Consider the following 18,861-nt stretch of genomic DNA (forward strand, 5'->3'; position numbering starts at 1 on the left):
CTTCCCTGGTGGCTCAGATGGTAAAAAAGAAAACCATGCTAAGGAATTTGGGCCATAATCCTAGTGGAAAGAACTAGCGTGTGGGTGAGCAGAGGTGAGGTCTAGTTGTAATGTGTCACTCCCTAGCACATGAGTGACATTTATGGCAAATGGAAAAAATAATTTCCCTGAGCTTCAATATCCACACATGTAAAAAAAAAAAAAAAGAGTTCTATAAGTGGATTACCCAGTCTCAATGGCTGGATAATAGGAGTTTCCGAAAAAGCAAGTAACGGAATCTTAATTACTGGTCAAGAAAATCCTAAAATTGTAGAAGTGAAAGGTAATCAAGGTTTAAATTAGCATAGATGGGAACGGAAAAATGGGAAGAAAGAATTGAGAGTTCTTAGAATAAAATGGGCTTAGGGTGAGAAGGAATCAAATGTGGCATCATCAAAGTTGAACAATTAGAAGGTTGCTGATGCCATTAAGATAGAGTAAATAGAGGAAGAAGAGGGGGAATAAGGAGTTTCGCTTTACACATGTTGAGATCTACACGTCAGCAGAAAAATCCTAGTGATACACAAGAGGAAGCTAAAAGGTTAAAAATCAGTCTCTTAGAAAGGAAATGAACATTTTAATTTTTTTCTTTTCTTTTTTCTTTGGCCACACCAGGCAGCATGCAGGATCTTCGTTTCCTGACTGGGGGCTGAACCCTGGCTCCTAAAGTGGAAGCAGGGAGTCTTAAACACTGGACCACCAAGGAAGTCCCAAAATAAGCATTTTAAAACATCTATTTATGCACAGCACACATCTCAACCATCACAACCAATTTAAAAGATTGGTTTTAATATCTTACATTTATGATGAAGAAACTGAAGTTCAGAGGTATTAAATAACTTTACAATGATCACTTAGCTATAAAGTAGCAGAGCTGGGATTCAAATTCATATTCTATTTGACTCCAAAGTTAATTTTCTTTCTACCACATGTACTAGTAATGATTAAGACCATCACTTTTAGCCTAAGTCGAAAATGGGCAACAAAATCTCGGAACCCACCTAGCTGAAAACCCACACAAATTATCTTTCAGTAAGAGTGTGGTAGCAAGTATCTTCCCAAAATAGTCAGCATCAGACATGAGAATCATTCTTCCAGAGAAACTTAAAGTTACCTTGGGCCTGCCTGAAATACTCTCCCATTGTGAATATCTCGGCTTTCTGGACTTGCATTAAATCTGTGATATCTCCCCCAACTCACTCTGTCTCAGATGAGAGTCCCATTCTTGAACTTTAGGACAATGTCCTTAATCCTAGAAATTCTGTTAAGGGTGAAAAGAGCATGAACAACACCTAAAACAAAAACAAAACAACCCCACAGACCCACTGAATTCTCCAGGCCAGAATACTGGAGTGGGTAGCCTTTCCCTTCTCCAGGAGATCTTCCCAGCCCAGGGATTGAACCCAGGTCTCCCACATTGCAGGTGGATTCTTTACCAGCTGAGCCACAAGGGAAGCCCAAACAAAACAAAAACCCTTTTCCAAACGGACAGGGCATTCATCTGGGGCTACAGTATTGTTGAATATTTTTTCCAGTGGCCCAGTGGACTTTAAAATCCAATCCATTGCATTGTCATATACAAATAATAACAGCAGCTATACTTATCCAGCACTTACTAACTCTAATTATTACAACTTTAGAGACAGACTATATCCACTAAACACACAAAACAAAACAAAACCCAACTGTGTTTTATTAAGGTTGGCGAAATTGCCTAAGGTCAGACATTTAACACAGGGCGGAGGCAGAATTCAGCATTCAGACTCCAAAACCCAAGTTTCACCTGTGAAGGAAAAACTGCTGGACTGGTGGAAATTTGGGCAGGAATTAAAGGAAACAGATATAACAAAAATAACTCTTAAGATTTCTAGCCTGAGACTGGGGCAGTGGCACAGCAAAAAATAATGGGGTACATAGAAAGGGGAACTATTTGCTAAAAGGAAGATGCCTACAGTTTTAGATACACATGGCAGATTTTTATATTAACAGAGAAGCTCAGAAATCAAGTAATCAAATCCCCCTTTTTACAGTAAGGTAATTAAGCCAAATAAACACCCAATAACTTTCCCAAACTCACCATCTAGTCAATATGAGAGCCAGAGCTATTCTCAGTTCAAAGTTCTTTTATCACACCTCGTAACTTGAAGTGGAACAGCTAAACCCCTATAGGTGAGCTGTAGCCTGGATATAAAGATCTCTAACAAAGGTCCTTGAAAATCAAGGGTTGGGTAATGACTCACAGGGAAATTTGGCCCCAGGTATCTGCTTCCTCAAGAGATTGCTTAGGGTGAGGTCTACAGCCGCTTGGGAAACCAACTCTAATAAATTCACTTTCCCTAACCAAGCAAATTGTCTCCCAGAAACAAAACTGACAAAAGCAAAAGAGTTGCCCCTAATAAAATCCTGTTCTTAAAAATCCAATCTTGGGACTTCCCTGGTGGTCCAGTGGTTAAGATGCCACCTTCCACTGAAGTGGGTGAGGGTTCCATCCAGGTTGGGAAACTAAGATCCCGCATGTTACACAGCGCAGCCAAAAAAAAGTAAATAAATAAAATCACTTCATAAAACAGCAACAAAAAAAGCAGGACAGCTCAAAAAAAAAAAAAAATCCATTTCTTGCTATTTTTTCTTGCTCCTGAGATGGCTGTTTGTGCAAGGGGCGTAGTTGGTTGAATAGAAAATAGAGAACAAAGTACAAACTCAATTGTTTTAAGAAAAATGTTCTTTAGAAATAGATTATAGACTTAAAGAAAAAAAATCTAAAAAACTTCAACGTGCACGTATAGCTGATTTACTTCTATGTATAGCAGAAATGAATACAACTTTGGAAAGCAATTATACTCCAATAAAAAAAGAGTGAAAAATTTTAAAAATTTCAAGGTGCAAAGGGAAATTTTAAACAAAAGCAACATGAAATGTGTTTCCACACCACATTTCTTTATAATATAAACTGCATTTGTCTCTAAGGGTGTATTTTTATACAAAAAATAATGACTAAATTCACACCCCTGAAAAAAAAATTTGGAAGTTAATAGCTATTTTAACCTTTTATTTCGAAATAATTTTAGATTTACAGAGTTGCAAAGAAAAGTTTCCGTACACTTTTCACCTAGGTTTATCTTACATTACAACAGTACAATTATCAAAATTAAGAAATTAACATTGGTAGAATACCACCAAATTAACTATAAACTTTATTCAAATTTTACCAGTTTTTCATTAATGTATTTTTTCTATTCTAGGACCCTACACTGCACTTAGTTGCCATGCCTCTTTAAGTCGCCCTAAATCTCTGATAGTTCCTCTGTTTTTCCTTGCCTTTCATGGCCTTAACACTTTGAAGAATACTGGCAGATATTATGTAGACTGTCCCTAATTTGAGTTTCCTGGTTTCTCCAATAAGAAGAACCAGGGTTCTCTGGAGAAGTGGTTGATTCCAGAACTGCAGCAGGACAAATCCAAGATAAACCTAGACAGGGAACTATACTCAATATCTAATAATAATCTCTAAGGGAAAAGAATCTGAAAAAGAATCTAACTGAATCACTTTGCTGTACACCTGAAACATAACACTGTAAAGCAACTATACTTCTATTTAAAGAGAGAGAGAGAGACAGAGACAGAGAAAGAGATAAAAACAAAACAAGATAAGCCTGGAACATCTCTCAATGTTCAAAAAAAGTTTGCTTTAAAAAAAAATGTTTTCTCAGATTAGATTGAGGTTATAGAATCTGGGGAAGAATACTACAAAGCTGATAAGCCTCCTCAGTGCATGGTATTAGAGGGTACACTATGTTGATGTCTCTTATTACTGATGATGTTTACCTTGATCACTTAGTTAAGGTGGTATCTGCTATGTTTCTCCAATGTAAAGTGGCTATATTCTTCTGTTTATAATTCATAAATATTTGGGGAGACATACCTTAATCCTATTTTTCCTTAAACTTTTACTCACTAATTTTAGCATTTACAGGGGATCTTGGCTCCAGGAATCATTATGGTGGTGTTCTAATGGTGATTTTTTGTTACCCTCATTCCTTCTATATTTATTAATTGGAGGAATTCTTCTATAAGGAAGAATTGTCCTATCTCCCTCATTTATTTAGTCAATCATTTATTTATACTAGTATTAGACTTATGGATATTTATTTTATTCTCTGGGTTATGATATTCCTGGATTATTTTATTTTGTTGCATAGATTGTTCTACTTTAGCCATTTGGAACTCTTTCAGCTTGGTTCTGGTGTCCTTTCAAGATGCCACCAATTTTTTTTAAGCACTTTTAAGCTCTATAAGATGTTCCAGGTTCATCAAGTGTTTGCCCTGCCCCAGCTCTGGAATCAGCCACTTCTCCAAGGAACCCTGGTTCCTGTTATTGGAGAAACCAAAATCTGGGCAGTAGGTGTACTCAGTGCTACTCAGACGTCACTGCTTCTGGGATCTCAGGGGACAGAACCAGGAAATCCATGTGTGAATATTAACTCATGTATATACATACACATCTATATTTCTATATTTATTTCTCTATATACCTATGTATATGTGTGTATATATATATTAGTCAGTTAAGTCGCACAGTCGTGTCCAACTCTTTGTGACCCCCATGGACTGCAGCACATCAGGCTTCCCTGTCTATCACCAACTCCCAGAGCTTGCTCAAACTCATGTTCTTTAAGTTGGTGATGTCATCCAACCATCTCATCCTCTGTCTTCCCCTTCTCCTCCTGCCTTCAATCTTTCCCAGCATTAGGGTCTTTTCCAATGAGTCAGTTCTTCACATCAGGTGGCCAAAGTATTAGAGTTTCAGCATCAGTCCTTCCAATAAATATTGAGGATTGATTTCCTTCAGGATTGACTGGTTTGATCTCCTTGAAGTCCAAAGGACTCTCAAGAGTCTTTTCCAACACAACAGTTCAAAAGCATCATTTCTTTAGCACTCAGCTTTCTTTATGGTCCAACTCTTACATCCATACATGACTACTAGAAAAACCAGGGCTTTGACTAGACAGACCTTTGTTGGCAGAGTAATGTCTCTGCTTTTTAATACACTGCCTAGGTTTGTCATAGCTTTCCTTCCAAGGAGCAAGCATCTTTTAATTTCACAGCTGCTGTCACCATCTGCAATGATTTTGGAGCCCAAAAGAATAAAGTCTCTCACTATTTCCATTGTTTTCCCACCTACTTGCCATGAAGTGATGGGACCAGATGCCATGATCTTAGTTTTCTGAATGTTGAGTTTTAAAGTAGCTTTTTCACTCTCCTCTTTCACTTTCATCAAGAGGTTCTTTAGTTCCTCTTCGCTTTCTGCCATAAGGGTGGTGTCATCTGCATATCTAAGATTATTGATATTTCTCCCGGCAGTCTTGATTCCAGCTTGTGCTTCATCCAGCCTTTGATGAAGCCTTCATTCATCATTTAGCGTGATATACTCTGCATAGAAGTTAAATAAGCAGGGTGACAATATACAGCCTTGACATATTCCTTTCCTAATTTGGAACCAGTCTGTTGTTCCATGTCCGGTCCTAACTCTTGCTTCTTGACCTGCATACTTGCATACCTTCACCTGCTTCTTGACCTTGATTTCTCAGGAGGCAGGTAAGGTGATCTGGTATTCTCATCTCTTTAAGGATTTTCCACAGTTTGGTGTGATCCACACAGCCAAAAGCTTTGGCATAGTCAATAAAGCAGAAGTAGATGGTTTTCTGGAATTCTCTTGCTTTTTCTATGATCCAACAGATGTTGGCAATTTGATCTCTGGTTCTTCTGCCTTTTCTAAATCCACCTTGAACATCTGGAAGTTCTCGGTTCATATACTGTTGAAGCCTAGCTTGGAGAATTTTGAGCATCACTTTGGTAGTGTGTGAGATGAGTGCAATTGTGTGGTAGTCCAAACATTCCTTAGCATATATACTTTATATATTTATAAATATATACACATATATTTAAACTACAAATTCATAGTGGTACTTCTGAATCCAATCTAGCATCACAAAATTTATTCTAGTATTTCCTTTTATTACTTGTGCCTTCTTTCTCTGATGGTGAGAAGCCTAATTTCATAGAATTTGGAAAAAGATATAGAATCTTCAAAATTATGCCATTGCCAGTTTCTACTCCCTGATAAACCATATATTTTTTTTCTATCCACTTGGCATGTTATCCCTTCCTTCCTCCCTCAATCTGTTCATCTTTCAAGACTCAAGTGAATAGTCTGCCTCCTCAGAGAAGCCTTTCCTGAACTGCCCTAGCCTTATTCCTAATCACTATAGGATACTTCCTCTGCCTTTTAATAATTTTATAAATCATACTTGGTAGAAAGATTGATTGTTGAGGTGAGAGGACAGATTTTACTTTGCCTCTTGTCCTCCTAGTATCTAGTATTGCTTTTTAATTAGAAGGAACTCTATAAATATATCTTGAATTGCATGAAGGCTTAAATTTTACCCAAACACTATCTGTACAAAAAAAAAAATCATCTATTATATAGCCCAGGCTTCCCAGATGGCTCAGTGTTAAAGAATCTACCCGCCAAGCAGGAGATGCAGGTTTGATCCCTGGGTCGGGAAGATCCCCTGGAGAAGGAAATGGCAACCCACTCCAATATTCTTGCCTGGAAAATCCCATGGCCAGAGGAGCCTGGTGGGCTATAGTCCATAGGGTCACAGAGTTGGGCATGACTTAGTGATTAAACAACATTATATAACCCTAAGGCTAGTTGTTGAGAAGGTAAATACTATTTTTCAGTAATTTTAGCTTATTCAAACTCTGATAAAAACTCAAATGATAGGAAAAAATAGAACTACTGCTGCTGCTAAGTCGGTTCAGTCGGGTCCGACTCTGTGCGACCCCATAGATGGCAGCCCAACAGGTTCCTCTGTCCCTGGGATTCTCCAGGCAAGAACACTGGAGTGGGTTGCCATTTCCTTCTCCAATGCATGAAAGTGAAAAGTGAAAGTGAAGTCACTCAGTCCTGTCTAACTCTTAGCGACCCCATGGACTGTAGCCCACCAGGTTCCTCCTTCCATGGGATTTTCCAGGCATAACTTCAAATACTACACATAAAAGTTTCACTACTCTATTATTCAGCAACATGGTGACTGACAAGTCTGTAGCACATTAGAATAATCATTGTTATTGTTCCTGAAAGAGCTTCAGCCAGGTCTCTGTAGAAACATGTGTCCTAGACAATAGGGAAATTGTAAGAATGATCAAACTCCCAGAGATCAGCAAGAATGTAGATATTTACAACAGGACAGAGTCACTTCAGTAACATTTGACTCTTTTATATCCTTTATAAGAATATTTTGTTCTTAAAAACACTAAGATCCAGGGGAAGAGTAATGAAAAAACATAACTAAGAAGCAACTTTACTGCTAGAAACTGCTCACCAAAGAATCAGAGCAACCTTCACTAGGCACTTACAGATATTCACCCTAAGCAATTCACATGTTACCATTCCAGAGATAAAAGAAGAAGAAAGCACCCTCAGATATAATCTCTTCTCTGACCTGGGTTTCCTTAGGAGAAAAACAAGTGTCACAACAGTGACTCTTCTATCTTCCCTAGAGTCTAACTTTACTTCCACCTCTGACTTTGCCCTAAAAACATGCTCATATTTTTGGGGTGTGCATGTGTTTGTGCGCTCACATGTGTGCCTGCATGATTATGTGGACATGTCTGAAACCTGCGTATATGGATAGGGCTTCCCAGGTGGGGCTAGTGGTAAAGAATTTGCCTGCCAATGCAGGAGATGTGAGTTCAATCCCTGGGTTAGGAAGATCCCCTGGAGAAGGAAATGGCAACCTACTCCAGTATTCTTGCCCGGAAAACTCCATGGACAGAAGAACCTGATGGGCTACAGTCCATGGGGTCACAAAGAGTCAGACATGACAGAGCACGTACACACACACACACACACACACACACGGATTAAAAAAATAATCCTTTTTTCTCTTAAGCCCTATTCCTCCTCAAATGACCACCTCACCTTGCTCCCACCTTAAAAGCCAAACCTTAGTCTCTGCTTCTTCATCTTCCATTTATCCCTCTGACTGCTTGGGTGTGGCTTCCACTCCAAACATCCTGCTGAAATTATTCTCCTGAAGATCTTTTACTATCAGATCCAAGGACCATGTCTCAGTTTTCATCATTCTCTATTGTCATTTGAGTTGGTGATTAGTCCCTCATTTTTGAAATTGTATTTCCCCTGTTTTCTCTTAAATGGAACTCTTCTGCTTCCTTTCCTATCTTTTTAACCATCACAATTTTCTTATAGAATCATCTCTCTCTCTCCACTTATTCTTGCTCCTAGGCATTACTTGATGGTCAGTATCTCTCTTCCCTCTGAGTAAGCTCACTTATGCTCAGGTCATCAAAGGTCACTTACATCAAATGATTCCCAAAGCTGTATCATAAGCCCTAACCTTCCTGACTTATGGTCCTAGAATTTCCATTTGCATGATGGATAGCTTCATGTGTCACATAAGTACACAACACAATTCAGCCCAAACATATGTATCATCTTTTACCTTTATACTTCAAATTAAGTTGGCTTAACCATAGACAATTTTCTCCAAAGATGAGCTGGAATATGAAATTTTGCTTCTATAAAATAAAATGACATAGCATAAAAGATGGCATGATGGTAACAAAACATGTATAAGGTCTGAAGTCAAAAAGAGGACTTTCAAGAACTCACTTTGCCTCTTTCTAATTATGTTGACTGCAGGCCATCAAGTCTACATCACTTACCTTAGCTCATCAAAAATTCTATGTAAATGTGACACATATGGAGAGAGAATGGTATAGAGGCTAAGAGCACAGAGTTTGAATATAGCTGTTCAAGCTCACAATGTTCATGAGCTGTGTGATCTCAGGCAAGTTATTTTACTCTATCTCAGTTTTCACATATGTAAATTGAGCAGAAAGAACTACCTCATAGCATTGTTTTGAGAATGGAAACAAATTCCTAAACATTAAGTATGTACAAACTATCTAACACCTCCTAAATGCTCAATAAATGTTTATTATTATTATTAATCAATAAGTATTATTTCACACACTCCCTTTATCTTCTTTTACATGTGGACTTTGTACAAACTTTTTCTCACACATTTAGGCTGGTCCAGCTTCTCTTTCTTGATTCTGGGCCTTTCTCTGTACATGCTACATCCTTCTGTACATGTACATCCCTCTGTCTAAAAGGACCTCCCTTTGAACCCTCCCTGGCCTTATGCTATAGGTCCCAGCGTAGATGACACTTTCCTCCAAATGCTTTCCCTAACCCCTAAGCCTGCACTAAGAGGCTGCTCTCAAACTTCCAGATGACTAGACATATCCCAACACTAATCACGTTGCATTGTTTTATTATATTGTTTTTTAACTCTCAGGACCGTGCCTGGCACATGGGAGGTACGCAAGTATTTGTTAAATGAAGGGAGGTTTACCAGGTATCCAAAATCATTTGCTGGATTCACCTATTTTTATAAACTAGTACTTTAGGGGAAACGAAAATGAAACAAAACAGTGGGTTATGTTTATTCTGAGATAAGTCACCCCAAATTACGGGAAACCAGTGGACATAGCCACCAAAAAAAAAAAAAGGTCTCTAGCCCGAAACTCAGGAAGACTAAAACTGAACCTCAGTAATATAGATTGTTTTAGTTAACTTGCTCTTTTGGCATAAGTCAGGTATTTTCTAACAAATAACTATTTGGCTCTTCAGGTAAAAAAGTCTCTACCTGCTATTATCCATCCCTTCTCCCATGCCAATTCTAATCCCCAAAGGCAATCTTTTTCACAGTTTGGAACAATAGGCTTTCTGATATTGCCTATACATGATATTGAAGTGCTCAAATTTCTTCTTAAATGTTTGTTTGGGGTACTTTGATGTTCCCTAAGTTTAAAATACACACCAGATTTTAGAAACCAAAAGAGAGCTAAGATAAGAAATAAAAAGGAGGGGAAGATTCAATTCAGTAGGTCACACACTTGTGTGTTCTTAAGACACACCCAGGAAGCATGTTTAAAATACACATTTCCAGGTCCCATGCCATAGTTCTGACTCATTAGGTTTGGAGTAGGGGCCAGGAAGATGATCCCATTTTAACATGAACTTTGAAGTGATTCTAGTGTTGGATGTCTCTCCCCATCATATGTTGGAAAACACTGAAATAAAACAGTCTAAGACCTGTATGTATTCCAAGAAAAATGGAAAAACAGCAGCATAAATGTTTTTATATTGTCCATTTCAAATTTTACATGGTCATTCAAATTTGGCAGTGTAAGAAAAATGGCTGCCCTTCAAAGATAGACTGAGGTTTGAACAAAAATGAACCTGAGCCACTGAAATGATCAATTTTTTGGCCATTATGTAGGTTCATGTAAAACTTCCCTGTCCAGATGGCACAAAATTATTGAGCAGACCAATGACTCATGATAATAAAACTGAGTTCTTCATACTCTTTTTTTTTTTCTTTAGATTGGTTTGCTGCTGAATTTAAAATGTTACTTGAGAAAAATATATATGGTTAAAAAAATGGTATCTGAATAGAAATTCCAATTTATTTTTATATTCTGAATATGATGGTAACTAAAACTTATTAAGATGTTAAAGCAGGAAGCCAACAGGCTTGGGCTCTAATCTTTATTTAATTTGCCACTAATTAGCACTATCATCTGCTTAACAAGTCATCTCCTCAGGACCTCAACTTCCTCTTGTGTAAAACAAAGGGTTAAAATAGCCTAGTGGTTTTCTAACTGTAGGTCACAATTAATAAGTTGTGAAATCAGGTTTAGTGGGTCAGCATGTTTATGTTAATTAAAAATGGAACGAAACATAAAACAGAGTGCATCATACACATTAGAGGTAAATATTCTTTTATAAAGCTTGCTTTTGTTTCAGTTTGTGTGTGTATAAACTGGGTAAGAATGTAAAATAGTTCTTACTGAGGCATGTGGTTAAAAAAATGATAGTTTGACAAGTGTTGATGTGGATGTAGAGAAACTGAAACTCATACATTGCTGATGGGAATGTAAAATGGTGCAGCTGCTTTGAAGAGTTGGCAGTTCCTCAAAAGGTTAAATACATAATTATTATATGACTTAGCAATTCCACAGTTCCACTCCTAGGTATGTAGGTGTGTTTGTGTGTGTGTGTGTCTCCAAGAGAAATGAAAACACATGTCCACACAAAAATCTGTTCACAAATGTTCCCAATAGCATTATTCACAACAGCCCCAACATGGGAACATTCCAAATGTTCATCAACTGATGAACGGATAAACAAAATGTGGTTTATCCACAAAAAGGTGTTTTATTCAACTATGAAAAGGAAGTACTGATACATGCTACAATATAGAGGAACCTTGAAAAAATTATACCAAGTGCAAGGAACCAGTCACAATAGACTACATGTTGTATGATTCCATTTATATGAGATGGCAAATCTATAGAAACAGAAAGTAAATTAGTGGTGACCTAGCACCTGGGGGTAAGGGAGAAGGGACTGATTGCTAATAGGCATGGGTTTTTTTCCAGGAAGTGGTGAAAATGTTGTAAAATGATTGTGGTGATGGCTGTACAAATCTGTTAATATACCACAAACCAGTGAATTACCCACTTTAAAAACAGGTAAGTTGGTATGGTATAAGAATTACGTTTCAATAAAACTGCTATTTTTAAAAAACACAGTTTGAAAGTCACTAGCTAGATGATAGATGATCACTGGGGTCCCTAAGAATGCTCAGTGTACCCCTCATGTAGGGTTCACTTTACCTATACGCACACAGTGGTTATTGGGAGGCAGGGCAGTAAGTATCATGAAACACCAGCTGACTCCAATTCTGATTCTAGTGCTAACCAGATGCATGGTGACCTCTGTACTACCCTTTCCTTCTCTGTAAGACGAGGATGACAACTTACCCTCCAGGGTTGTTCTACACATAAAAGGAAATAATAAATGCATACTATATCTGGCACATTGCTTGGGGTCACAGCCAGATCTTGTCAGTCTTTGTAAGCCTCTGTATTTAAGACAAATTCAATAAACATTATTCCAATGACTTTGTTAACAGGATACATATTTGGGTTTAGCTTAGTTTACATGTCATATTGTCTTAACAAGGCCTATGTCATTAGACTCAAAAAAAATTCACAAATGTAATTTTTCCTTCAGCCCTTTGACTTCTTTTAGTGCAAAAATTACTCTCTTTATAATACTGTATAATGGAGGTAGGAACACTAGTCGAAAGGAAATTAGTGGTCTCTTTAAAATATTGAAATTTTAATTTCAAAGTATTAGAAAAACTATCCATCTCTTCTTAAATGTCTGTTTTGGATACCTTGAGCAATTACATTGTGTAGTGTCTATTCGGAAGTCAAACTAGGGAAATTCTCTGTGGTCCAGTATTTAGGATTTCACACTTCCACTGCAGGGGGTATAAGTTTGATATCTGGTAAGGGAATTGAGTTCCTACAAGCTGCAGGGTGGCCAAAAAGAAAGTCTATTGAGTACTTGAAATGTGGCTAGTTTGTATAGAGATGTTCCATAAGTGTAAAATACACACCCAATTTTATTTAACAAGCTAAACAGGAAAAGAATTTGAAAAAGGACACATGTACATGTGTAACTGACTCAGATTGCTGTACACCTGAAATACAACATGGTTAATCAACTATACTCCAAATAAAATAAAAAGTTTTTAAAAAGCCAAATTAAACATTATTCACTTTTTAATATAAAGGTAACTAAAGTCCAAAAAGGGTAAGTCCACATATAAATGCTGGAATGTCCAATTGAAATTTTTCCTTTAATTAGGTCAGCAGTTTTCAAAATAGCTCCAGCAGCCAAGGTGTGATCAACCAGCACCCTTCCCAGTTTCCCACTCTGCCACCCTCTTTCACCCTCCTTCCATCTGGGGAACCTCTCCTCCACTGGCCTCAATGAACACTCAACCTGCTATTTTCTGCCCTGTCTAGATTCCTTGGTTAGAGTGACTGGTCAAGGGATGAGGCTGTTCATCACAAATAATTCAGTTCAGTTCAGTTGCTCAGTCGTGTCCGACTCTTTGCGACCCCATGGACTGCAGCATGCCAGGCATCCCTGTCCATCGCCAACTCCCTGAATTTACTCAAACTCATGTCCATTAACAATTAGGCAGACGTGAAGAGCCAGCTCATTGGAAAAGACCCTGATGCTGGGAAAGACTGAAGGCAGGAGGAGAAGGGGACGACAGAGGATGAGATGGTTGGATGCCATCACCAACTTGATGGACATGAGTTTGAGCAAGCTTCAAGGTGAAGGACAGGGAAGCCTGGCATGCTGCAGTCCATAGGGTCACAAAGAGTCAGACAAGACTGAGCGACTGAACAACAAAAATACAACATACAGGGGCTTCCCAGGTGGCACTAGTGGTAAAGAACCTGGCTGCCAATGCAGGAGACACAAGAGACATGGCTTTTATTCCTGAGTCAGGAAGATCCCCTCGAATAGGAAATGGCAACTCGCTCCAGTATACTTGCCTGGAAAATTCCACGGACAGAGGAGCCTGGCAGGCTACAGTTCACGGGGCTGCAATGAGTCAGACAGGACTGAGTGACCGAGCACACATGAACACAATATACAAAACAGATGTCTCTACCTGCTCTCGTCCACCCCTTCTTCCAAGCCAACTCAAACTCCCAAAGGCAACCTCCGTCACAGTTTGGAGTAAAGACTTTCTGATATTGCCTATATAGGAGAATAACAGCAAGCACATAAATACTATGTGTTAGTCACTGTTCTAAGCATTCAATATACATTATCTCATTTTATATTCACAACAGCTCATGAGGAAGCTATTATCATGATGCCTGTTTGACAAATGAGAAAACTGAGGCACAAAGTTAACACGTATCACACATGAATGCATATTTTTAAAAATTAAACCGGTCTTATGTTAATATGCTTCTTAGTAATTATTTCCTCTTGGATGTCTTTCCACATTAGGACATACAGATCTACCTCAACCTTTTGAGTACCACATACTATTTCACTCTGCAGTAGTTTATGACTTGTTTAAAGAGGCCTCGGTCAATGAACATTTACACCATTCTCATTATTAAGAACAGGACTGGAATGAACATGCTTCTACTATTGCCTACTTGGCAGTGTGCATCCATGGTGTATATTCCTAAAGGCAGCATTTCTAGTTCAAATAACCTATGTATTAAAATTTTTCATAGATATTTCTAAATGTTCCTCAAAAATATTGCATCAATTTATATTTGAGCCATTAGCTATATGAGAATAAGCCTATTCTCTACATTCTTATCAATGTTGAAGATTATTAATCACTTTTTATTTTTCTAAACTGCTAGATATGTGGAAAATGGTATATTATTGCTTTAGTTTTTATTCTTTTAATCACTGGAAGGTTGAGTATGTTATTAAATGTATATTGGCCACTTAATACACTTACTTTTTGAAACTACAGTTATTTTTCAAAGGTCATTTATAAATTGTTTATCTCCACAACTTAATTACTTCTAAATTTGCACAAGGACCTTCTGAATATCATGTGTAACTCTTTGTACAATTCAAATTGCCTCTCAGAGCAGCTGTCTTTCCTGGTGTCTGATTCCTATTCAGATCTCATTAATATTCTTTGCAAACAGAAATGTTGCTTCAATGTACAGATGAAGAGTTTCTGTAGAGTTCTCTTCTGTAGGGCACCCACCCCTTGACTGCTCATCAATATTCCCACCAGAGCACAACCCTGTGAGAAGCCTGACTAACACTATGTGACAATCTAGGCATTAAGATCATTCTCTGTGGTTGGGCTTCAGCTGTGACCCCCAACCAGCCTGTCTAATGTATCTTAGTTGTGTGGGGAAAGGGAGTGCTCTGGATCATCATCTTTGGAATGTGAATCTCTCATGTGGAGTCCAAACACATCTAATCTTTCTGAGAAAGTCCTCTATATACTCAATGTAAAAACAGCTTTGGAAATATAGTTTTGGCTTGATCCCAGGGTCATTAGGCCAGAGCAGAAAAGCAGACATAGACCCTAATCACCTACCATCTAGACAGACTGTGTCAGAATCAGGTAAAAGACTGAGCCACCTTAGCATAAGCCTAGGGATCAGTTACGTGCAAAGTGATTCACTCATTTGATTTTATTCCATTAATCCTTATGACACCATGAAGTAAATACTATTCTTGTCTTTCAGAGGAAAAAAGAGGCTCAGAAAGGTTAAATAACTCGCTCAAGATAACATACCTAGTGAGTGGCATACCCAGGATTGGAAATAGTCTGAAAGACCATAGTGTCCATGCTCTAATGTTTTACTGCACACCACATCCTCCCTGTATCTGGGGGTGTTCTGAGTTAGTCTCAAAGTGTCTCAAAATTAGAAACGGAAAGGGCTGGGCCACATACCCAGCTTCCATTTCTAAGTCCACTCTGCCCCACTTCCTCTCAGCTCAAGTCCACATCTTGATTCTACCACTTATCTATTTCTTTATTTAGGTGGGGTCAGGGTGGGGGGCATGCCATGCAGCTTGTGGGATCTTATAGGTTGGTGCAAAAGTAACTGCGGCTTTTCATCATTGAACTTTGCCATTTGATACTGTAATACATTCTTAAATAAATGTGGTTATGCTATACATCACTTTAATGCACATTTCTTGCTTTGTGTTTTTTTGTTAATAACATTACTTGCTGTTTATTTCATATTTATTTTAGACTATAGAAATCATGTTAGACAAAAAGCAAATTCGAGCAATTATTTTTTTCCAAGTTCAAAATGGGTTGCAGAGCAACCGAGACAACTCACAACATCATCAACACATTGGCTCAGGAACTACTAATGAACGTACAGTACAGTGATGGTTTAAGAAGTTTTGCAAAGGAGACAAGAGACTTGAAGACGAGGAGCAGAGTGGCCAGCTATTGGAAGCTGACAATGACCAATTGAGAGCAATCATTGAAGCTGATCCTCTTACAACTATGTGAGAAGCTGCTGAAGAACTCAACATCAACCATTCTATGGTCAATCAGCATTTGAAGTAAATTAGAAAGATGAAAAAGCTCGATAAGTGAATGCCTTGAGAACTGACCAAAAATCAAAATAGTCCTTGTTCTGAAGTGTCATCTTCTCTTACTGTATGCAATAATAAACTATTTCCCGATCAAGACTGTGATGTATGACAAAAAGTGGCTTTTATATGACAACTGGTGACAACCAGCTCAGTGACTGGGACAATAAAAAATTCCAAAGCCATTCCTAAAGCTAAACTTGCATCAAAAAAGGTTATGGTCACTGTTTGGTGGTCTGCTGCCCATCTGATCCTTGACAGCTTCCTGAATTCCAGAGAAACCATTACATCTGAGAGTATGCTCAGCAAATTGATGAGATGCACTGAAAACTGCAATGCCTGCAGCCAGCACCAATCAACAGGAAGGGCCCAATTCTCCATGACAACATCCAACCGCACATCACACAACCAACCCTTCAGAAGTTGAACAAATCATGCTACAAAGTTTTGCCTCATTGGCCATATTCACCGGACCTCTCACCAAACCAACTACCACTTCCTCAAGCATCTCAACAACTTTTTGCATGGAAAATGCTTCCACAACCAGAAGGAAGCAGAAAATGCTTCCCAAGAGTTTGTCAAATAGTGAAGCATGGGTTTTTATGTTACAGGAATAAACAAACTTATTCTTTGTTGGTAAAAATGTGTTGATTGTAATGGTTCCTAGTTTGATTAATGAAGATGTGTTTGAGCCTAGTTATAATGATTTAAAATTAACAGTCTGAAACCACAATTACCTTTGTACAGGTTGAGGAAGGCATAGCAACCCATTCCAGTATTCTTGCCTGGAGAATCCTCATGGGCTACAGTCCATAGCATGACAAAGAGTCGGACACAAATGAGCAACTAAGCACAGCACAGCATATATATAGATATGTATAACTATATGTATATATATAGCTTTTATAATTAAATGTTCATATCTTTGGAAGAAATGATGCTAAAGCTGAAACTCCAGTACTTTGGCCACCTCATGCGAAGAATTGACTCATTGGAAAAGACTCTGATGCTGGGAGGGATTAGGGGCAGGAGGAGAAGGGGACGACAGAGGATGAGATGGCTGGATGGCATCACCAACTCGATGGACGTGAGTTTGAGTTAACTCCGGGAGTTGGTGATGGACAGGGAGGCCTGGCATGCTGCAATTCACGGGGTCGCAAAGAGTCGGACACGACTGAGTGACTGAACTGAACTGAACTGAACTGATGGTTGTAAACAGTCAGCCACGACTGAAGTGACTGAGCACACATGCAATAGTTTCCCAACCCAGGGACTGAACCTGGGTCCACTGGCAATGAAAGTACTGAGTCCTAACCACTGGACCACCAGGGAATTCCCAACGACTTATCTATTAAGTCGGAGAAGGCAATGGCACCCCACTCCAGTACTCTTGCCTGGAAAATCCCATGGATGGAGGAGCCTGGTAGCCTGCAGTCCATGGGGTTGCTAGGAGTTGGACACGACTGAGAGACTTCACTTTCACTTTTCACTTTCATGCATCGGAGACGGAAATGGCAACCCACTCCAGTGTTCTTGCCTGGAGAATCCCAGGGACGGGAGAGCCTGATGGGCTGCCGTCTATGGGCAGAGTCAGACATGACTGAAGCGACTTAGCAGTAGCAGCAGCAGTATCTATTAAGTAACATTAGGAAAATCACTCTAAGCCTTAGTCTTATCATCTCAAAGATGTTCTTTTAGCCTAGTGCTAAAATAAGTGCTTAATAAATAAGGACAGTGGTAGTGGTAATAAAAATAGCTAAAATTAGTCAAACATTTGCCATGTGCTAAATGCTGTTTTAATTGTTTTGCAAATATAAACTTATTAATCCTCATAATAACATACTCAGAATAGTATTGACCCACTTTACAGATGAAGAAATTGAGGCCCAGAGGGGTTAAATAAGTCTTAGCTCATATTTTTTAGGAAGCTGGGATGGAAACAAAATAATAATCTCAAGCACAAAAGATAAATCAGACATGCAGTTCCAACCCACACTGTTCTTCACTGTAACTTATTTTTGCCAAATCAGCAATTTTTTAAAAGGAGAATCTTTGATGTTGTCTCTTTGAAACTAATAGTGATGACCAGGAAAACTTGATGTTTAGTTAGTTGGTAAGTCATGTCCGACTCTCTTGCAACCCCATGAACTGTAGCCTGTCAGGCTCCTCTGTCCATGGGATTCTCCAGGCAAGAATACCAGAGTGAGCTGCCATTTCCTTCTCCAGGGTATCTTCCCGACCGAGGGATTGAACTCATGTCTTCTGATTGGCAGGCAGATTCTTAATCACTGAGCCACAAGGGGACTTCCAGAAAAACTATGGCTGCTCAAAACACTGACACTATTTCTCTGCACCAGAAACTCTAAATCTGTCAAAAGGGCCAAATTTTAGGTGTTCTCAACACCTCCGTAAAAACTCTAAGTTGAAGATAATAAAATTATCATTTTCCTACATGCTTCTATTACTTTATTCATCCATTTAAATATTTTCTTGTACTTTTGAAACCCACATTTGCTTTTTACATAATTGCGGTAATCTCACAAAGCTTATTTAGACAGATAAAAGAGTAACCTCTAATCATAGCTTTTACAAACGAACGTGAGTTTAAAGTTTTTAGGTCGTGAAGAGTGAACCAGGAAACTTTCTAATCTTTTTTTTTTCTTTAAATTAAGGACTTAACAGATCTAATCCAAGTTTAATTCTCCCTCTTCCCCCAGATCTAATTTGTTATTTATTCACTAAGT

At 38.5% G+C, this 18,861-nt stretch overlaps 1 protein-coding gene across 4 annotated transcripts in view; it reads right to left on the reverse strand.

Moving 5' to 3' along the window:
• Positions 1-18,861, reverse strand: part of LIMA1 (LIM domain and actin binding 1) — a 92,405-nt gene that overhangs the window by 63,116 nt on the left and 10,428 nt on the right. The window contains exon 2 of one of the 4 annotated variants that reach the window (XM_055583313.1): positions 13,680-13,768. The exons of 2 other annotated variants lie outside the window; for them this stretch is intronic. The gene's annotated coding sequence lies outside the window, so the exon portion shown is untranslated. Of the gene's footprint in view, positions 1-2,116; positions 2,250-13,679; positions 13,769-18,861 lie in introns of those variants that run through there. One more of the 4 variants, XM_055583319.1, reaches the window with a different exon arrangement.

Source organism: Bubalus kerabau, chromosome 1 (assembly GCF_029407905.1).
Source record: "Bubalus kerabau isolate K-KA32 ecotype Philippines breed swamp buffalo chromosome 1, PCC_UOA_SB_1v2, whole genome shotgun sequence".
Classification (NCBI taxonomy): Eukaryota; Metazoa; Chordata; class Mammalia; order Artiodactyla; family Bovidae; genus Bubalus; species Bubalus kerabau.